Consider the following 24,375-nt stretch of genomic DNA (forward strand, 5'->3'; position numbering starts at 1 on the left):
TTTATAATTAGTTATCAAACAAATGGGTTGAAATATGATAAATAAATAAAAGAATGGTGATAATCTAAATTTTAATCCACTTCAATTGACGTTATTTTAAATAGAAAGTAACTTATTTTTATTGAAAATTCTATTAAATATATTTTATTGCAAATTTAATTAGCTCAATTTGTTATATAAAAAAGCTTTAATTTGATGTGCTTGACAGTATTCAAGCAATTACTTAAGAGTAATATTTATAATGTAAATTTTCATTACTTTAGGGTCGTTGAGCAACTTCAAAATATTTTTTCAAACTAAAAAACTTTTCTTAAATATTTTATGTACAATTATGGACCAATTCTTTTACTGAACCCATTTACTCTTCTAAAAAAGTTGGTTTTATGGTCACCCTACAACTTAGTCATCCCTCTTGACCATTAAAGTAAAAATAAAAAAAAGTAAAAGTTTCAAATTACTTGTCAATTGTAATAAAAATATAAATGACAACTACTTGTGTAAAAACAAGTATCTTTTCATAAATAAAGGTGTTGAACATGTTTAAAGTTTAAAGATTTACGAAGCAACCCGCAATTAACATCAAAATAACCTTTTTGGAGGTAAAATACCCTTATTTTTTATTGGAGTTCTGGACACAAGTCTACGGCTACATATATTAGCTGGAATCATCCCTTTTATTACTTTTAGGCAATGAGTAGCTAAAAAACAACATGGCTAATGATAAATGTCTCAACATGGATACATAACCAAGAAATCTCCAAAGAAACATATAATATTATTTTTAATATGTTTAATAAGTTTATGTTTAATTTATTATTACAAATGATTTTTTATTGTAATAAGTTAAACTTCAAACAACTACTGTTGGTAGTCAATAATTAAGCATAATCATAAGACTTGAAGAAAATGAATAAATTTGTCTTTATCATTGAAAAACTCAATAACAAGATAACATAGATGAAAGGTTCAATCAAAAGAACATTGTTTTGATATTAGAAATCGTATCATTTTTCTTATTACAATCAGATATCTAAAAAGTCATTTTTGGTATATCCGAGTAAAAATAATTCAATTGGCTTGGTTACACGAACTTAATTTAATTTAAACTAGGAAAATATGAAACCACAACAGTTAAGCTGACTTTTCGTATTAATTCAACTTGCCTTTAGAGATTTGTAACTACTTTTTAGCTTTCTCAAGTAGAGAAAAAATACAAAATCTATGTAAGTGCTTTTGTAAATGTCACATATTATTCCAGTCCAAACTTTACGAGGCAATCAGTGTTGCACTCTAAAAATGTATTCATTCTGCAAACTCAAAATTATTGAGATCAAAAACTGTAAAGAAGCAAAATCTACTTTTTTTTCATCCTTTCCATGATCTATAAATAATACTTCGCTCTAAAATGGGTTTGTTCAAGGTCAGATATAAAGGAATACTTTATTCAATCATTGGAGTTATCAATCCCTATGTTGGAGTGGGGTAAAGCATCAAAACAACATGGCGAAAAATCAACAGTAAACTTAAGTAAATTATTTGTTTCAAAATTATATGTTTCGTAAAGCATAAAGTCATTCCATCATAACATATGTAACTTTTTTTGGTTTTTGCAGAATTCACCAAGTAAATTCAGTCAAAAGTGGGGGGAAGTTGACTTAATAGAAGCTGCGTAATTATAAAGTAATATTCAAGCATACTTAACGTCTCTAGCTGAAATATATTTCAGTAAGGGGATAATTTTTTACAAATATTGACAAGGTTGTCTTCATTTCGCTACTTGAGTTATTAATTCAGGTATATGAAGGTTTATTTATGCAAAAAAGTATTGCAATTTCGGTTTGCAAAATTTCATGAAAAAAATATTAGTGTAATTATATTTTGAATAAATAAACTAAGTCAAACTACATACTAAAAGTATGAAAATATGGTGCTTCACAGTCAAAAATAAGGTTATACCACTGAGCATGTAGGTCCTCCCCTTCCCTCAACACCCATTGTTTGAAAATAAAAAGTCTGAAAGTTAATTTACGTATATATTATAAAAATTACGCTGAATTCTTTTTAAAAATTTTTGCGGGTAAAGTATTCAAGGCATAAAATTATTATCTCTTGGCAAAAGCACAGTATATCAAACTTTTTGTTATAAAAATGTACTACAAAATTATTAGAATAAATACATTATTAGACAATATATTTGCAACAATCTAACAAAAGAAATCCAAAGATTTATGGCGCATTTGGTCGCACAAAATAAATATTGTTCTGAAACATATTCTCTTTATGATTTAGCAAATATATAATCTACATTCATTTATCAGTATATACATAAAATAGAGTGCGTTTTCTTTATAGGTGCCCACACCGTTTGACCTAGAAGGATGAAATTTTGCATAGGTGCTTCTTTTGAACGTGGTCAGGATAAAAGATGGGTGTCGATTGGGGGAGCTATTACATAAATTATGTGCAAAATAAGAAATATGTGAAAATTGCGACTTCATTTTTTTCTTGTATAAAAAAATAAACATCTAATGAATTATTAGATTTGTATATAAAGCAAAATTTGTAAAAAAAATTCTGCAGATTCTTTTGTATATAAATTTCACATATATAAATAGATATTTCAATAAAATATCCTTCATTTTCTAAATAATTTTTCAACTTTTATTTATTTATTATATCCTGCTCTTCATGGAAGGTGAATTTTCTATTTTTAAGAAGAAATGCACAAAACTATGGATTTTTAAATACATTTTTTTTTACTGTCAAACGATTTTAAAGTATTTTTAATTTCCCTAACAATTCATTAACTGATTCTTTACAGTATGTACAAAATTTTATCAAGGGATATATTTTGAGAACATAATTTTCCAGAACTTTTTAAGTATTTAATTAAGATTTTATAAACGTGAATGTTGTTTGTTGGTACAAATGGCTGTTATTGTGTGAAATACCATGTTTGACTTGTGAACAAGCCTTTAAATAAAATAACTTGAGCAAAATTTATATTTATCAATAGATAATTATTTTTTATTTCAACTAATATATTATAAGTAATTCAAACCACAGAAAATTATACTTTAACATAACAAAAGTTCAAAATAAGTTTAAGAAAATATAAAAAATCAAGAGTTCAGGTATGTAAACTCTTGGTTCAAAAACGAATCAGTTAATATGTAGTCGTATAACCTAAAAAATTCATGATACAGTTAAAATCACCATATCTTATTTCAAATAGCATTCTTTATCATTTATTGTATTTCTTAGTCTTTCCACAAAAAAAAAGAAATGGACCAGAAAATTGTCAGGTTGTCTCTTTTTCAATAGTTCATGTAAAGAATGTAGAGAACTTTTTAATAATGTAATATTCTGCATTATAAACTTTTTTTTGAAGAGACAAACGCCCTTAATAAAAGAGTTTAACAAGAGTATTACATTACTTTAAATATTCATAATTTGTCTAATACCTTATTTTTTTAAGTCTTGGTTAAATGGTTTATTTTTCAACTGCAATGTTTTCTTATATTTCGAGTAATGCAATCTTTGCTAATATTTTATATTTTTATAAATTTACAAAAATAAACAATATTAAGAAATACCTGTACAAAAAAGTGGTTAGAAGTTTGCTAAATCTATTGAATTGTAATACTATTATTTCCCAAGATTGTTCTTATCTTATCCGCAGCTAACTATAGTTCGAACTATTTATGTGTTGACCCATATGGAGCAAAAAAATTTAAATTATTTTGTTACATGCATTTATTGATAAAAAAGAAATATTTTTTAACGCTAAAAGGATAATGTTGAATTTACTTATGTTTTAATGGCTTTAATGAATTCAACTAATTTTACAATGAACGAAACATATAATTTCGAACAATTATTATACATTTTATCATGCAACCAAAACAAAACAAAAGTTAAAATAGAAATCATATTCCAACTAAGAAAGCTAATGGTTTTCTTTTAACTATTACTTAACGACAATAACCATATTGAGCTTTTGTTTTTATTTAAAATATGAAAAGTTATATTTGGTACAATAGCATAATACTAAACTGTGAGAAAAAAAAAGGAATATTTATATTTTTACTTCTATAAATTCATTATAACAAATTTTTAACTTAATTATTGAAAATAAAGATGAAATTTTTCGACTCTATCCAAATCAATTTAGTAATAAAGAAATTGCTTGAGCATGTCATGTTAAACTTGATGTTTCAAAAACTTGAATTTATAAATAGAGTATGGACACTAGAAGTCCTTAAATATTGTAAATTACTTTCTAAAATACATATGTTTATATATCCATATGTGACCATTGTATGATTCAATTAAATAACTTATAAATATGAATATTATAATATATGCATTTATTAAAGTAAAACTGCATTGATTAGGCCTATACGAGCCATATATGTGTATTTAATAGTACTTGCAAAAAACGAATTACAATAAAAACAATGAGAAACATTTTATAATTCTATTGTCACAACGCGAACATAAAATTTTTCTCACAATTCATAATTATATAATAAGCAATTGTAATAGTTTTTATATTTTCTGCAGTATTTATATTATGAAGCCTATAATTTTTTTTAACTCTAATCCAAAAAGTGTATTTTTCAAATATTAATATATTTTAATAGTATGAAGGAGAGATATTTTTCTTTATAAAACATCAAAAATTATTAAATCACAAAGTATACAACTCAATTGTTAAAGGTGAGACCAAAAAGAGGGCCTGAGCAGTGTTTACTTATTACTAGTTTGATTAAATATCGGAGAAAAATGATACTGCCTGGCGTATATTCTTCTTAATGAGTAGTTTGTATATTTATTTGTTTATAACAACAACTTATTACTTGCGATGGTTTGTTTTAATTTTCTTTTTCCTTAATGTATGTAATAATAGAATGAAAATAAAAATATTACATTTATTGTGTTTTATCACTTAAAGCACGACTAGGTCCACTTAAAACATTTTCTTAAATTGGATTATTTGTCTTACTTTCCAATTGTTTATAGTCCATCCTAATTGACTGACTTTGTTTTTAACTATAAACATTAAATATAGACAGTCATTTTTAGGATTAGGGATTCATCCCAAAGTCTTTGAATATTAACTTTTCGTAAGGGATGACTTTATCCAAATGAAATAATCTTGTGTTTTGATTCATGTAGCAATAATTGATTAATTTCATTAATTTATATTTAATTTATCTTAAAACTTGGTCTATTAAAGTGTTATGAGATTACAACAGGCTTAGTCGTTTTCTAATCGTCGAAACTTATTCTCATTTCCTTTGACTTTATTTGTGGATAAACAATATATTAGAAAGAACAGTGGAACATGTTATAAGTTCAGCGTACTTTAGTCTTAATAACGAAACTTGAATAACACGATCGAATTAAATTATTCTCTTAAACTCAATGTGCGAAGGTGCGTCTCTCAGTTAATCCTCGAAAAGTAAATAAACTTAATGGACTTCAAATGTATTTCCTTAGTCAGGTGGAGTAATTTTAATATTCTGCTGTTTACTCATTTATAATCAGTGCAGCTCCTTTTGACAAAAAAAAAAGATTAAATATTTAGTCCACCCCACTGTTTGTGCATGTTTTATAATATATATATATAGGACAATTATAATAAAAAGTTACATATCTATTTTGTGCATATATATAGCTACAAAAAAGATTTTAATAAATTTTATTACTATATCATAAAAAACACATTATTTTTATAGCTTCATAATTACAATTGATATACTTTATTATATCTATATTATAAATATTTATTCATGGAGGTCTGTGAGTTATTACATCCGAATGAGCTTTGTTTTGAAACACTTATAAAATTAGGAACAGGGACTGAAAATATTTTATTTTAAAGCATTATCTGTATATATCTACAAGAGATATTGTGTGTGTGTGTAGATGAATTTTATACTTTCCCTCACCATTGTAATTAGGAGTTTGAAATTTTGCATGGGTCCCTCTTTTGAGCTTGGACAAACTAAGACTGAGGTGTCAATTTTCAGGGAGGTCATATAAGGGGGGCTTATCCAATATCCAAAACCCAACACCCGTTTTTTATGAGTTATTTTAAAAATATGTGATTGGCGTTTCCATAAATAACTATAAGAATAACTACGTTTTCTAAATTTATTCAAAATCAAAAAAGTTATGGACTAAAAAAGAAATTGGTAAAAATTACAAGAAAATAAATTTGTTTATTTCAGGTACAAAAAAATGAATTATATGGGATTAATAAATGGAATAATGTGTGTAGAAATTTGTCTGCCGATTCATTTGCATATAAATTGCTAAATAAAAAAAGATGTTTACCTGAAATTTCTATCATTTTCTGAATGAGTTTTCAATTTTTTCATTTATTCTCTTTTTTTCCATTTTTTATCAAACGTTCAATTTCAGTTTTTTAAGAAAAATGCAACAAGACGATGGATGCTTTTGCACAAAAAAAAAATACTGATACAACATTTTAAATGGAGTATTTTCAATTTCCAGAACATTTTATTTCTTAATATTTGCAATATTTACAAAAATAAAACAGTTATCGAGTGTTACTTTTTAGTTAACATTATTTTTACAAAAAAATGTTAGTAGGCTTGTGTTTCTTTTACAATTCTCATAAATGTTATTAACTATTTTTTGCAAAATTAGTGCATTTTTTTGCAATTTTCTTTGCAAATTTTGATTTGGGAATTTTTTGAAGTAAATAAAAAATGGACTACTCATCTAGAAATTTGGTATGTTATTTTAAGTTTAAAACACATTATTTTTTTATATTCAGAATAATACTACTAAGGTTAAAAAAGGCAATAATAAGAGGGGTTTTTTTTTGGGGGGGCAATGATGAGACTCTGTACATTATCTTACTCAAACAGATTGATATAGTTCGAAGAATCCAAAGGAATTAGAATGATCAGGATCTTTTTCGACAACAATGCAACAATTTTCAATGGGATTTCTCTCTCCCTCCTTAGCCCGAACAACGCCGAATAGTCCTTTTCTAATTACTACATAGAATATAGAATCTTCAACCACTCTGGATTATTGGATTTGGATCATTGCACAACACAATGTCCAATAATTTCAAAAGTGATTACCATTTAGCTTAGAACTAGTAAGAGATTGAGATTGGCAACTCGACTTGAGTCCATATTTAAAGACTTGTGAATGGACTTGTACTATGAAATAATATATACTTGAATAAAATTACCCTAAACATTATTAGCCTTTTTTTAGGTATAGATTTGAAATGTTTTCCAGAGAAATTTCAGGACTAGATAAATATATTATTGGATTAACTCTTAGAAGCAAAATACTTGAGAGTCTACTTGAACTTGCAATTTAAGTACTTTATTGTCCACTGAAGTGAACTAACTTTTGTGTAGATACTACATAAGTATAAAAGTTATCGAAAACAATTTGTGAAATTATTTAAAGAATATGAGCGTCCAAAGATTTATAAGTAGAATATATTTTCTTAAAGAATAAAATGTCACACAAACAGAAAATGCTCGCTTGATTTAAAAAAAATTATGTTTAAAAATGTTTAAAGGATTTAATAAAGCAAATTTATACCAAAATATAATATAAATATATCAATTCTTTACTTCGATATCACAAAAATACCCGATGTATTTTGTTGTTAGCTATCTCACTGGATCCCTTGTCTTACTTGAAACATCAAAGCTATTTCATAATCTATTATTTTTGATGAATAAACGAAGTTAGAAGTGTTACTATGCTCATGCTCTGTTTCCAAGAGGACACGAATATAATTTCTTATTGAACTTTCGTCGTTTATGTATATATTGGCTATCTTATTATTTATATGAAGAAATTTTGGTTATTATATAGAAATAACGGTAAATACTATCTTGTAATATTTTAATAAATTATTGATGGGCAATATTATAATACAGTATTCAATAAAGAGTATGTAGGATTTTAATATTATCAAATAAAGAAAATATGTCGTTCATTTAAAAATTTGTTGAGTAATAGTATGCCAATGATGGTTTAGAAGTACTAATGAGATAAATAGCAGTTCAAATGATTAACTTATTTTCTGACTACCCTAATGTTACTACTTTGTTCCATTTATTTTTAAAGAAAAAATTGCGTGATACAATAAAGGAAAGGATGTTAGCTCATTTCGACACACATTCTTAGGCCAATTTACAATATTAAGCATAGCAAAGTGAAAATAAAAAGGAAAGTTTTTATGAAAAACTATAGTAGGACATTTGGAAAAACTTGATTGAATTAATCTAAGCCAAACAGATTAATACTGTACTATTTAACTATTTTTCTAATTATTGGCTAATAAATGTTCCAAACATTATCTACTCCTGACGTGTTACACATATAATTTCGTATTTGGAAGGATAAGAAAAATTTCAAGTATTATCTAAGCAACAAAAAGATAAAAAGTTATCATTTGAAGTTTGGTTGTATAGGTTTTCGAATTTTGATTCTCTGTCTAATTTTGTCCTAACTCTTTAGAATTTATCCGAATCAGATGTAAGAGTATTTTTATAGAAATCAGCTAGTGTTGTCATCATGAATCAATATGAACTATCATAGTTTATAAATGCAAGTATACTTCAATTAATAATAATGTTACAAGACTATAGTGTATGTACGAAATTTAAATTTTTTCTAAGCATTGGTAAACTAAAGTACTTTTATTAAATATTAGTGAAATTGATTAATTTAAAGGACGCTGTAACTTAGCTTTATCTGTGAAGTTATTCTTTTCAAAGAATTTTGCAAATTTCAAATTATAATATGAATTAAAAAAAGTTTATTGAACAGTATAATTAAAGCCATTTATTTATTTTCATAAATTGCACTAAACAACCTCAAAAGTTAAACTGTGATTAGTTTATTTTCATAAATAATCTTTCAAAAAGAAAGCATAAGAAAAGGATTGGAATGGATGGGACAGATTTTAAGTGTTATATTAAGAATCAATACAGCCCTAACCATGTAATTATTTTCTCTATTAAAATTTTTAAAAGTTTGAATTTTAAAATACAACAAGATAAACTGTTAAATTAACTAACAATAGAATTTGGGCAAAATTCATACTTATTACGGATGTGTGTCTGAGCTCACTTAATCATTAATGTACCCACCCATAGCTACAATAATGGCTTCCAAGCAGAGGTGGATGGCTGGTACCCGATGCAGATAAAGTCTTCTGTCATGGCGTCTTTATGCTGTCTGACAGTGGCTTTGAGGGCCTTGTTATTTGTATGAGAACACTACAGACATTCTTCTCGATATGCACCAAAAGGTGTAGTCGAGGAGGTTGGCATCAGAACTGTAGGGGGCCAAAGATATTAAAAAAGAGTCCAAAAGACTCATTCAAAAGAGTCTTACAAAGGAGAAGATAGGATTCTTTCATTGTTAGTGGCCAAAACGGTATGTCTACCCTCAATAGGTCCTTTAAATCCATTTTTTATAGCCTTCAGTACTGTCTGGTGTGAAACTCTGAGATATCTTGCTTGGGCTCACATGGAATTTAGGGGATTGGCCTGGTCTGTTTTAATTAACTCAACCAGGTGAAGTATGACCCTTTTTGACCGAACTTTCCTTTCCATCCAACGTGTTCGACTTGCTGACAGCGTAAACAATGGTCCTTAAGATGTCCAATTGCTTGGAGTGCCCAAATGGAAATTAATCGATCACTTTCATGTGTCATATTCTCAATTTGTACATTAGCTAGAGAGCTCACTTTTGATTTATTTTCTTACAAATTGTTAATGTTTGAATATATCGAAATATGAATTAATTTGAATAACTCAACCTTCTTTAATTATTGAATGAGTAAGTTTTCAGAATTCAATGAACCACCCGGCATTCAAAAGTTTCGCTTACAATGGGATAACCTCATCTATGTAATAAAATTAGATGATTAATTTATTATTAAGTAATCTTTAATATTCTATTCCATATTCGGCTGGCATTTAGATACATAATTTTGGCTACATTTCGTTTACATGATTATTTACAGTAGGATATATAAAATAGAACAAGTAATTGTTTCTACCAGTTCTTCTTTTATGGGAATTCCTTAGCCAATTTCCTTAATGTTTATGCGGCCAATAAAAGTGATTTATACTACTATTGATATAATTTATATTAACAAAATAGCTTTTCTGTCCTTTCTAAAATTATGTTGAAATACTTGCTTGAGATATAACTAAGTATATTACAAAGAATATTATTTTATAAGAAACACAAAAAATATTCTATATGGGAAAAGCACAAATTTTAATATAAGCAATATAGCAAAGGTTGACATTTGGAAAGTTACTAAGCTCAATCTAGTGAAAAATTACTATATTAAAGCAGTAACTGCTACCTACTAGGCTTGTTCTAACTATATTTAGTATCTACTAGAAAAATAATACATAATCGGCTGATGAATTACTTTGATGTTATTATCCTGAGAGTTAATCATACTTTGTGTTCTCCCTCCTTAAATCCAACAAATCCCTAAATTATATTAGCAATTTAAGCAGCAGTATACTGAATACATGTTTCAGGACAACAGGATCAACTTCTATTTTCAAAGGGCTAACTAAAGAGGATTTTGCGCTGGATAACTTTATTTCGAAATTCAGAGAGAAAAGAAATAAGGACAAGTCTAAGGCAAAATACTGTGTGTCCCCGCCCTTTAATTATTGCCCTAGAAGCTCTTAAAAAATCTGGAATCAAAGAAGTCATAAACAAAACAACCTATGGCAAAAATACAACACTATTTGTCAAGAGATGACCTGAAATTTTGAGATTACACAGTGTAATATAATCCATCTTCACAATAATTATTAAATAAGGTTGGTATCGCAACTCCATCAAAAATATTTTAGTATATATTGGTCACGTTATCTATAATAACACATGTATCAAATACAAGAATGAAACTGAGACGTCCTCCCATCTGTTTTATAAATACTACAAAGCTACTCCCTGTCCTAAGGATATCAAACATAAGATTAAAAAAGAATTTAACTATGTCTCGACTCTTTGAGATGAGGTCATTGTCAAATCTTCAAGATACAAGGAGTGTCTGAATATAAAATACCTCATCTCCAAAGTTGAATAGATACATACTGCTTCAAAAAACTATCCGTGCAATAACTTAAGGTGGCTACAAGAGATGCTGTCTACATGTTTGGAGAGTATTAAATGCTCTCTCCTTTCCAAAACTAAGTTCCTTAAATGCTCAGTGTTTTTATTGTTCACCTACGCTGCAATACTAAAACCAGTTTATATCATATTTTAATCCTGTATACAGAATGTGACAAGCTTGTTAATTTTTTAGGATGTAAAGAGAAATTAGGATTGGGAGTAAGACAAAGGGAATTAAATAAGGAAATAAATGATAATATTTTATATTAAAAGAAGAAAATAATATGCATTTGTGCATCTATAATTAAATATATTTAAATTTACGGGTCTTTTGACCATTGCCAACATTTTCTCTTACATATAAAAATAATTACTTTTCTGTAAATTTTTCTATTTTATACAGTTTTTCTTTTAAAAGCACTTTATATTAAAAAATCTACTATTTAAAGACAAACAATAATCAAATATTAATTCATAGCATTGGTTAGTCTCGAATATTAGTAATTTAGTCAGAGGCTTGAGATATGCTCATTCATATGTAGTTTGATAATGTTTCTATTTTTTGTTCAACAACTATAACTTTAACTTTGGCTAAATTTTTCTCCCTTATTTTTTGTAAAACAATGTAAATCATTGAGCACATTATTGACCCCTTAAACTACTAAGTACAACGTAGACAATATCATTTCGGGATAAAACAAATACTAAAAAATATAAAAAAGCGCAACTTTTTACTAATACATATAAATCTTGTTATCTAAATAAGTACAAAAAAAATCAATTCCCTACTAAATAATTGAAAAAAAATTATCTAGACAGAAATAAATAATAATGAAATAAGAACTAAATCTTCATGGATGTCCATCTAAATTGGGGCATTTTTTTAGTGGGCACCTGAAGTTAAAATTTTACAGATTTGTTTTTGTACTAACGTTGTTCATCCATCGATGGAGAAAAGGATTAGTTGTCTCTCATTGGCGGCGATGACCTTATTTAGGTGGTTTCAGTGGTAGGAGCAGGCCAAGACAATGTGAACGAAATTTATCTTGGCTTAGTACTTCAAAATCGCTTTCTCGAGGTCAGTCAAACTGTTGTGGTGGATCAAACAGGCCTGTCTCTAACTACTTCTTAAAGAAGTAGTTCATAGGCTTTAAATCGTGAGAGTAAGAGGGCCAGGTCTGGAACACTAGGAAAGTCGACATTTTCCTCTTAGAGTATGTCAGTGGTCTTATTGTCCTTGTGAGTGGGGCTAAGTCCTGTTGGAAAGTCAACCCGACGCCTCTTACGTTGGCTTTCATCCACGTGATGACATTGTCATTTAGCACCTCTCAGTACTTGTCAACACTGACCCACTCATTTTGGTTTTAGAAAATTTCCAGCATCACCGTCCAACTAGAAACTTGGCTTTATGAATTTAAAAATTTTATAAAAATAATTTCTTATTGTTCACAACAGAAAAAGTCTCTAGGTAGGGAGAAAAAAGATTGTCTTGAAGATGGGGAAATTTACTTTATATATTTAGATGTATTATAATAAATTTACAATTATATAATCATCTTTTTTTAAGACGATCAACTATAGATACATATGTATCATTAGATCTATTCAAAAATATACTGATTCTAATTTTGATATGTTTCTAAATTTTTTCCCATGCTCCAAGATGTGACAAGCTCGAAAATCATTTATTTAGGGATCTAAGTATATACAATACCCAATGTCATTTGCCTTAAATTTTTTACAAAATGCATTTTTTGATGATTTTGTATTGTTTTTTTTTGACAAAAGTATAAATAAAACAAACCATTGAATGCCAAATAAGAAATTACATTTAAATATAACCCTTTTTTGAATAATACTTTTATTTATTTTATTATCAAAGAATCAAGAATATACATGGCCCGATGTACTAAAATTGTGTAATCCCATCTTACATTGTTATTTTCTATTATATCTTTCTATTTTTTGCGGAAAAGATATTTATATTTTCAAGAGATTATAATACATACATGTACCTCAATTTCTTGTTCAGGAATAATTTTTCTAATACCATTTTGAAAATCAGAATGATATACATTTTTTTTTATTCTTTTATTACACAAAACTTTAGATTATTACAAGAAGTTATTGAATAGAGTTATTAATAAACTTTACTTGGAAAAAGTGATTTACACTGCGAATGACTTAACCACAATAAGATTAAGAAATGTGAAATAATGTACATACAACTGATCATTTAGTTCTATCTGACAACACATTAAAACCCTCTATTTTTGCAACATGCAAAATCTAGCCAAGGTTGACTTAGATATTCGAACTACATTTCGAAACAGAAGGAACTCTGGAAATAAAATTAATTAAACATGTTATAATTCATTGGAGATCATTCATGAGCTGCTCTACATAGGGATATTAAAATGTTGTTCTATAACTATCCTACGTGGATATCCTTAAACAAAAAGGTTGGGAGTGTTATTGATTTGCAGCTCAGCAAGAAAATATTAATATATCTATTGGATATAATTCACTGATAGAACTACTGCTCTGGTTTTGGATACCAGAGCTAGGAATAGTGGAATTCACAAGTAGCTGCTAAGCTTATATCAAACCAATTAGAAATCAAGTTATTTATTTTACATGTAGACAGCATTTACAAAAAGTAGTTGTTGGCTCAGTTTGGGAAAAGTTGCTTGGGAAAATGAAGTCTCCAGAAAATCCCTGATTTAAACACTACAAGGACAAATGGGGTAACTTGAATAAAGAACATTCAAAAAGCCTCACAATTAAAAGAGTATGCCTGAATGGAAAAAGGGATTTTTTTTTTGAGAAGATGGATAAAATTTCGAAATCAGACACATCTTTAAGAACTGATTATCAAAAGAGGAAAAGCTTATTATAATTTCTCTTTTTCTCAAGGTACTCACTCGAAGAAACACGGAGCCGAGCCATTTATCAAGCACGATGATGACTATAAATATATACTCTCATTAGATGTTCTTATTCATTCAGTAAATAAAATATGATAAAGATACAATGAAAAAGCTAAATATGATGAAAAAATTCCCTACTTTTTTTAAAATTTCATTGTGGATTACTCCAGCATTTGCAATGGATGCTCTTGCATATGACTGGAAATTTTCCCAGACATTTTATCTTTTTGAAGAATTGACAATAGTTTAGTAGAGGTCGTCATGAAGAAGCTTCATAATCACATGGGTATTTGACTGACTTTGCCAGCACAATAACTAAAAATATCAAGTAGATATAGTATCTCTTTCAAGCCGTAGAATATACTAGGCAATGATTTGATTGTTAGAAAAATAACTTATTTTATAAATAATTGAATAATAAAAATAATCCTTATTTAGGGATTTTTGCGTTTTTATTTATAAATGTCTAAAAAATATGTAAAATAATATCAAATGTATATTATTCTGATTTTCAAATTGGTATTCGAAAAATTCTTCAACAATAAGGTTAATTTATATTATGAGAAAATATTAATATATTTTCTGCAAAAAAGTCTATGGATATAAGAGAAAATAACATAGATGGATTGGAGTATACAATTTTAGTAACGCGGTCCATGTGCCTGATACCTAGAAATGTTAAGAACTGCTCTGTATTGTTATTCACCAGACTGGAACTTGTCAATAAGGCTTTTTTTGATTGATAATGTAAATAAGAAGTCCCTTGGTTTTATTTATGTATTAAGTTTTCCAAATTTTATGATATTTTTTCAATATAACAATTTTGGTAAATAATGACTGTCAATGTACTTTTGAAAAAAATGTATTCAATTATTATACATTAATACAACTAAGTAACATATCTAAACAAACTTAGTTTTTTGTTACTAAAATTAATAATTACCAGAATTTTAAAAGAGCCATACTCAAAAGAACTCTATCATAATTTTCAGATATTGGAACACCAAAAAAATTCAGTTTAACTCTTTTTTCTTTAATGTTCCTTTAATTGGTTAGATGGAGTTTTACTGATTATGTATGAGTAAAATCTGTAGTATTGTATTTACTTCATCTAATCTAGGAATCTTATACGAAGTAGTATATTTTTTTCTCTGGGATTGACTGGTGTGTGAACTTACGCACATTGAGTTTAAGAGAATAATTTTTCCAGAGAGGGTTGTGCATGATCTACGCAGTTTCCTTTAAGAAAAAACGATTTTAAAAGGTCTAGTTTTATTATGACCATAACTTCATTAATCGCATTATTGAGGTTGTAAATAATCTGCTTGCTTGATAAAGTTAAGTTTCAGATTTTTGTTGATGTTTGTTCTAAGCGGAGTGGAGGAGTAATTTTAATCTTTTTTTTTTCTAATTGTTTGATCATTTTCCGATAATTTTTTTTAATTATTATAAATAGTATTGTCAATACACAGTTTGTCAACGATGGGAGAAATTACCAATTCCATTCATATCTTTCTCTTATTCCTTTTCTTAATAAGTGTACAGGTTTCAATTACGCATCAGGGAATATTGGGCTCATTATCATATCAAATGATATCAGACATTTATTTTACAAATAGGAAAATACTACCTATTCCACAAAATGTCAAGCACATAAATCTTTAGTCTTAATAACTCTGTGATATAAATCTTACCCTAAAACATCCCCAAAAATAAAGTTCGAATAATTAACTAGGTTGTATGTAGGTATATTTTATAGTCTATTTTATTAGACATTTTAATTATAAACGAAGGTTTTGTGTTTAGTATTTTATAAATACGAGTAATTACAATGGACACACTACGAATATTTAAAATACTAATATTTGAGAACTAACATTCCTAAAGAAATAAATAATAGTATAAACCAAGTGAAAATTATACTTATATCTTTAAAATTATATTTAAGATAAACTACAATTTTATCTGTAATTTACTGAAGCTATAGTTAAAATTTAATAAAGTTCTTTAATAGACCAGTATTTTATTAGTATTGGATACCAATACATTTAAAAACGCATAATATTAAATCTATAATCGAATTTCAAGGTTTTGAACAACCAAATTTTGTCAAGAAAGAAAAAGTTTGACTTATTTCATCCCTAAAGAATCATAAAGTTGCCATAAAACCAATTTAATTTAATTTTTCATGCTTTGTGTGTTATATTATTTAAAATAGCTGTAAAAATTTTATGATACATTTTCAATTACAATTTATTTTATATTTTCCCTCAATTCAATGTATTGGAAAAAAATGTTAATAACAAAATTTTGTGTTTTATATTATGTCAACATAGTATTTTAAGTCCAATACCATCTTTTGTACTGGAACCGGTAACATTTACTTTAAAAACTCTACTCACACAAATATCCTGTAAAGTGAATTGATTTCAAAAACCCAATGAACTTCCGATTATCTAGAAAAGAAAAAGATAAGTATAAGCTTTCTAAAAAAATATTAAACTTGCACAAAATAAGTGCATGTAAACATTTGTCATTCTAAATATTAAATTAGTTATTAAAAAGTAAAATGGATATGTTCTTGTATTTATATCAATGCATATATATTGATAGCTACACTTTGCAAATTATACCATTTTAGCACAGCAATATTACATCTGCACAATAAAACAGAACCTGTTTTATTTAACCAGATACCTATACATGTATTAAAAAGCATTTTTTGCAATAGTTTGTTTAAACAGAAGTTCACCATTATCAATATTACATGCGGAGAAAAACGTTGTGCTTATGTACAAGCTAAATAGGTCAATAAAAACAAATGACTAGTCCAGAAATACTCCCCTCCCCTTATAAAATCTACAAGAAACTAAACAAAACAAATATGAACCATATGAGTTACAAAAATAAGAATTCTCTTTTTGCATAATATGTATTTTTTGGGTGTATCATTAGACTTTTGTAAACAATCTTTTACTTTGTTTGTGATGGAAAATGTGCGAGGGGAGAGATAAATGAGATATAAATTGGGTTTTTGTTGATCATTTATTGTTGTTTTGGGATTCACTAATAATGTATATTTGTAAAATAATTTTATAAATTAGTCGATTGTATGGTATTTTATGTTAATTGAAATAAAAATATATGCCTAAATTATAATGGTATACTTTAGCTAAATCACAAACTTTTGGTACACTTAATACAAATAATATGTGGATAAAAGGAATTTTTCCAAGAATTCTTTACTTTTATTTTTATGTATATGGAACTATTTTTGTGATAGCACTGTGTGCTAGCAAATCATACCCATTTTGTTAGTAAGATTTAAATCATCTTCATCCAAAATATCAAGGATTATTTTTATTAATAATTATACTTTGAAATATCAAAAATTATATTGCAAAAATTCTCCTTTACGGCCATCATGGTATTCTGTCAGGGCCTGAACGCCTTCCACACCTTAATGAAGTATTCAATGGACATATTACTTTATTACTTTTCTAATAAAGCCATTACGAAATCCACATTGAGGTAGTCAACATTGCAGGCGTGGCTTTCCCAGAACACTATATTGTATATTCCAGTGGCAAGCTGTAGGGTGATGAGTGTGAACACAAGTTTGGTTGTCAAATCTGTGCCGTTTTCCTTACAAAAAGGTAGAATTGTTATGGCTAAGTGCTGAGTCAAGTTGCAAACAGTAAGTTCCTTCGGGTACTTAGTATAGAACTTCCAAACCCTTTTTTTTACCTCCTGCTTGTCCTTGGTACCAACTTGAGCCACTTAGGATACTTGAAGGGGACATTTGCTTTCTATCTGTCCAGTTCTTATTGATTGAGAAAATCAGGACAGTTGAATATTTATTTTTCGTCAACCTATCTTATCCGTGATCATCCTGGTCTCCCTAGTCTTTTAAAAAGAAAGTTGGTGCTCTCTACGGAGATAAAAATTGAACTTCAGCTTCTTAAATGTATTCCTGATAGCTCCCTCAATGATGTTGAGGTCTTTGGGCAATGCCATCTTGCACAAGTAGTTTTCAGTCACAATTTTGATATGTGTTGCCCTTCCATTCATCTTGAATAGGCTCTCACCCAAGTTTATGAGCCTTCTGATCTTACATATAAGCTCAATATATCCATTCATAAAGTCTACGACCTCCTAGGACGGAGAAGATCTGCAATTCCTTTTCATTTTTTCTACCATTGTTGTAGTTTGTTGACGTATCCTAGCTAATAATAAAGGTCAACCCGTTATTATTTACACAGTTTAACACACAGAGTATTAAGTCCATGACAGGATATTGGGTGAATTAGGCAACAAGTTTAGTTACTCTTAATTGGAAAACGAAGAACATGTTTTAGTTCATGTATCTCCCCTCAGAGTTGAAGCTTCTGCAGATCCTCTGGATGTACTCTGCGCTCATGGAGGCCCAATCCTTGTGGGAAGAGGTCTTCAGAGCGCGGGTGCTGTTGTGGCATCTCCCGAAGGCCTTGGACTCCATGAGCACATAGATGGAATAGTCTAGGAAGTTGAGGTCTGGGCTCTATTGCCGTCTGAAGTCTTCTGCCAAGAAGTGCATGTCGACTTGGAACCATAATTGGGTTTTCCTTAAATTGTAAGGAGGTGCTCCATCTTTTTGGAACACTCAGTAATTATTGCCTACGGTGGATTTGATACAGGGGAGAATTTTGACGTACTCATCACCCTTCAGGCTGTATCCTCAAGGGGGGACCGTATGGCATTAATTGCCTTTCCTTTTGATGCAACCAGTACTAATATAATTACTTAAGCAGGGTGTTTGGTAATGTAGATATATCGGTGTGCCTCTGCTAAATCTCAAAATGCAACTTTTCTATCATTTTGCCTGTTGCAAACAGTGTCAACAGTATATGTATTATCATCAGAAATATCACAATGAGTCCACAGGTTACCTTGAGGTGATTAAGGATCTTTTTTTCTTGCTACACCTGGACTTATCTTTGCTGTTCTTTCAACAGAGACCATGGAATACGGCGCGGATACTTTCCTCCTACCTTTTTTAGAGTCCTTGATACGGCCGATGGGGACTTTTTCATCTTAGTGGCCATAACAGGAATTGAGGAATTAGGATTTTTCTTGAAGGGCGACTTAAGGTGATAGACAGATAAGGAGGATTTCCAACCTCCTCTAGGTGAAATTTTAAGGTTTTTTCTGACCTTAAACCGCATGGAGACATAGTAAATCGTCTTCCTCGAGGCCCTAGTTCGAACCCAAATGCCCTTCTGGGATAATCCTGCACAGAGGACTGCTGCAATCTCAATCCTCATCTCGTACTGTGTACTCAGGGTGGTGACTAGGACAATGTTTTTTTATAATCGACAGCTAATAATGTGTTTTCTACATTGTTCATCAAAATGTTGTAAAAAAATTACTCTTAACCTCTCAAAATGTACATAATAGAGATGAGTAAATAAAAATGGTTGGCCTGCTATAGCATATGAAAGCTAATATATTTTAGAACAATTTTAATTAAATAAACCCACAAGGCCCTTTTTTTACAATCAATGGCACAGTATGATTTTCTAAAGCTCACTGTATTTAAATTTATTCTTCAGAAATTATTTTTTCTTTTCTTCATTTGCTTGAATACAACTACAACACTCTAGGTACAAATTCTCGAGAAAGGATTTAAATAAATATATTTTATAAATTTAACTTTGTTTTTATATGTTTCCATATGAAATACCTTGAGGTGGTTATAAATTCCAACAATAAAATGTCTACTTTACCAACTTTAATCTATATTCACCCTTTGTCGCTATTATATAAGACGATAATCATCAGCGAAGGAATTGAATACTTGTTTACCATTATATTTATAATCGTGTGTTCATAATCTAAAATAATTGATAGTCAAAATAATATAAATTTTGTACGTTGTATATGAAAATCTATTATCAAAACATCCTTTCCTCACCTCTCATTTCCCGTATGGATATTTATTAGAGGAGTAGATAAATATTATGATCTATGTATTAAAGCGATTCTTTGAACTTTGATATTTAATAAAGAAATATGTTAAAAACTCAGACATTAGTGACACACCATTTCAAAAATCGGATATACGAAGGATATACAATTCAGATAGAAGGTTGAGTAAAACTATGATACATACTAGATATCACTTTTATCTCCATTCAAATCATAACATAATTTATTTATGGGGGGGTCTAGGCAATCCAATAAAATAAATATTAAAGCAATAAATAGCTTTTTTTCCTTTTATATATGGTACATATGATATCAAGCATCAATCATGGAATTATAGATACATCAATGTCTATCGACGTCATTGCTCTCTATTTTTGTCCCAATTGAGTGATAGATCCTTTTTATTTTATTAACTTTATACAATTACAGTATTTAATGCACAATTTATATTGAGATACATTTTTATATAGTTTTTTTTGGAAATAAATACATTCACGATATCCCTGGTAAATAATCAAATTTTTGTTTTATGTTTTAAAAATTAATATAATTTATAGGATTAAGATTTGTCAATAAAAATAATAGGAGGACCACTCTTTCCTTAAATTTCTATATTGACATTTTAAGAAATGTTGAAGGGAATATATAATCCCGTATTATGCTAACCATTATTATTGAACACATTAAATCAACATTGACTCACATGGGAAAATCAAAAATTCACTTTTTTTTCATTCACCTAGAAAAATCAACAAAGTGTAAGTGTAAATGTTTTTTACGATTACATATATATATATATAAACCATCAAGTTTTATGCTATCATCAAGTAATGTTTTATAGAAAATAAGATGTATTTTACTCTCTAGCCATTTTCCAATTTTTAAAATTCGAAGTTAAGGTTGATAAACAATAAGATTCTAAAAAAAAACATTATTTTAAAAATCCAAAAATATTTTCCAAATGGTATAATAATGTAAAAAGAAATAATTAATTTCCCAAAAAACTGGATATAATATATTGGGAGAAAAGCCACAGGCTTCACATATACATGTCTCAGTTTTTTTTTTTTTAATTCAGATAATTTTCAATTATAACTTACATCCATAAAATCTGTATAAATTACATGACAAGCTGTTTTTTAGTTAGTGAGTTATTGTTCAAAGTGGACTGCTACTTTTTTTATTTACAAAACAATAGATTAAAAACAACTTTGACTTTTGTAATTTTACACTGTTTCTTGTAAGAAAATTTACCGTTCAAGCATAGCAATGGTTTAAAAAGTTTGATGAGGATTTTGCTATATAAGTAGATGAAAATATAATAATTGAAACCTAACAATTCTCAAAAAAGATAACTTTGAATAAAATGAACCGTTTTTTTAATGTTGAGACCGGGACTTTTTTGGCTGTATATGCTGTAAAACGTTCAATTAAAAAATTTACATAGCAAATCAGGCTAGTATGTAATTTTTCTCAAAATATTGTAAAGCTATTTTAGTCCCTTAGAAAGCGATTTTTTTTAAAAGTAGCGCAGGTTTAAATGTTAAAAACTGTATTGTCTTACAAATAGAATTGATTTTCTGTGATGTTAACTTTTAATCCGACATGTATTCAACATAAATTGATTTTCAATACTTGAACATATATTTAAAAAAATTTTATTTATTTGCTTCGAGGAAAAAATATGAAAGTGTATTTATATTTTATTTCAATTTATATGTCGAAATATTAAAGGGCTATTTTGCAAGAAATTGACGAAGAAACGAAGTTGAGTCTAATTTTTGTGATGACATTTTTAAATCCCACCATTACTTTTACTTTATGAATAACCCATTCTAAACTATTTTTTTCGAGATTTAAAAGTGTTTTATTTTTAAATCATTGAAATTAAAAATATCAAATACCATCACACTTGAAATATTTAAGCCAAAACTTTAAAAAAATATATATTTAATATTTGTTTCATTTAGCTATTTGATATATTTTAATAATGATACTTTAGTATTTAGTTAATGATTGACCATCTTTAAGACCTCAGAACTGACAGTTATATTGAATTAGAGATCTGATAGTCCATCTTCACATTGAACTCTGAACACCAACTTATTTAATAATTAATAAAAATTGAGTGTTTGAAATTAATTTATATGTCAATATACTAAAGCATAAATAATAAGTTATATAATAAAAAGCCTCAACTCTTTAGCTTACACACAAGTCGAAAAAATGACTTTTGAACGTAATCAACGAATATCAATTGGAGCATTTCACGTAGTTGGGCGTGTCCAGGACCTCCGTCCACGTCGTCAGTAAGTCCAAACGTTGGAGAGGAAGAAGGGCTCTGTTAAAAAGGTCTAACTGGATTAGCAACATTTAAAGAAAGCGATCCAGGACAATCCTCTAAAGTCCATGCGGGTGCATACAATAGATCTTGAGAATTTACCCCAAATGATCTAGAATGCTATCAAAAATTGGGGGTAAGAGCTTTTTGAAGGTAAACAGGCTACTATTGACACTAGCAAAGAAAAAAAAACAATCTCCTCTGTTTAAAGACTCCTTTGAACTCTTTTTAACAAAAATATTTTCTGTAATTTAATAAAATATTAGAAAACAATAATTTTATTATTAAATTTTTTCTTGTGTTAAAAAAACTTTTATTATTTTATCTCTGATTTGTCAATGTATAATCAATATTTATTGTGAATTTTCGACCAATAAAATTATCAGAAAGATTATATTATTAGATTCATTCTTGATTAAGTACATAATTAATTATGTAATGAAATAAGATATCAAATTGTAAAACTTTTATACTTCATTGTTTGCATTGTCGATTTATTTTTTGTGGAATAAATTTAACTTTCTAACTCGAGAAATAAAATAGACACATACTCATCAAAATTGAATTTCAAAAGTCATTTTTGATCCCTAATTGAGAATTATACATCTATGCCTTTCTTATTCTCAAACCCCTTCTTACTTATAAGCTGTCCTTGAGTTAATTATTGTAATTATTCCCTAGACCTCAGGCAATCTGTTTAACATAGATCTGATTACTAGGTCTAACTGGCCTGCATACAATTAAATATATTTGGAACCATGATCATAATCAATGTAATCAATTAGATCTGAAAAAAATCCGTTTTATTCCTTTTAGAAGTCCCCAATGAGGATATCTTAAATAAGTTTGGAATTTATCTATTTATTCAATTCTCACATTAAGAAGAAAATAGGATTTTCAAATAAATGAATATTTTACAAACACAAACAGTAAGAAATGATGTAATAAAGAAACATAATATCGGCCGTGTAAGTTTCACGTTTGTCATTAAATAGAATCAATTTTGAATTTGAAGTTATAAAAAAATAATATATTATATCAGACTAGCGGCAGAACCCGTCATTGCACCGAGTTATTAGGGACGGAAGAACATGCAAATTTTGTTTAAATAATATAAAATATAACACCTCAAGTTATATTTGTTGTTACCCTCCTTTTTTCATGAATACACTCAGACGTAGCAACTCACTCAATACTTAAATATTATCTCCTCAAGAATAAGAAAAAATATCTGGTAAAAAAAATTAATAATATGATTTGATGACCCAAGGGAGTAACTCTGGCTCGTTGCTTAACCTCATTTAAAGTCATACCATTTTTTAAATTATAAATAGAGTACTTTGCTCTTTTTTTCTCTTTTTAATATGAGTTGAAATAAACGGCAAGGAGACTTTATGCAGTGTTCCCTGTATATTATACTTATTTTTTTCTTAATACTCTACTGAAATTTAAATCAGGGATTTATATGTAGTGCATCCGGTGACGTGGGTTTTCATCAATTTCATAAACTATTTACTAGTCGCTGTATGGCTCATACGTTAAATCAATGTTACTTTTAAATCCTTCTTCACGACAATTAGCAAGATTTTTTGCAAAAGAACAGATATTACACTTAATTCAATCAAATTATATCAACTTACATAATATTTAATTTTTATCTGATTGTCACATAATGCCCAAATTCGCATAATTGGATATCCTTACACATTGAAAGAAGAAAGAGTTGATGTTATTATGAATACCCAGGAGTGTAACTTTATTATATTAATATATATTACCATAAAGGGAGATGAACGACATTGCCACAACAAAACAAGACTTTGTAAACAAAGTATTATAAGAGAACAACTTATATGCCTTAGCATGTTATACTGTAGGCTCTGAAGAATGCATCTGTTTCTTCATTATTTTTTCATTACAGATTTGTGTGCCTCAATATATCTCGACTGTTTTTGATGTAAGACCCAA

General features: G+C 28.1%; 1 protein-coding gene across 4 annotated transcripts in view; it reads right to left on the reverse strand.

The window, feature by feature from the left end:
- LOC121125853 (probable G-protein coupled receptor AH9.1) overlaps positions 1–24,375 on the reverse strand; it is a 339,881-nt gene that overhangs the window by 289,797 nt on the left and 25,709 nt on the right. For 2 of the 4 annotated variants that reach the window (XM_071891541.1, XM_071891547.1), the window contains exon 2: positions 16,502–16,555. The exons of the other annotated variants lie outside the window; for them this stretch is intronic. The gene's annotated coding sequence lies outside the window, so the exon portion shown is untranslated. The remainder of the gene's footprint in view (positions 1–16,501; positions 16,556–24,375) is intronic. 4 annotated transcript variants of the gene reach the window in all.

The sequence above is a fragment of the Lepeophtheirus salmonis genome, chromosome 1, assembly GCF_016086655.4.
Source record: "Lepeophtheirus salmonis chromosome 1, UVic_Lsal_1.4, whole genome shotgun sequence".
In the NCBI taxonomy this organism is placed as follows: Eukaryota; Metazoa; Arthropoda; class Copepoda; order Siphonostomatoida; family Caligidae; genus Lepeophtheirus; species Lepeophtheirus salmonis.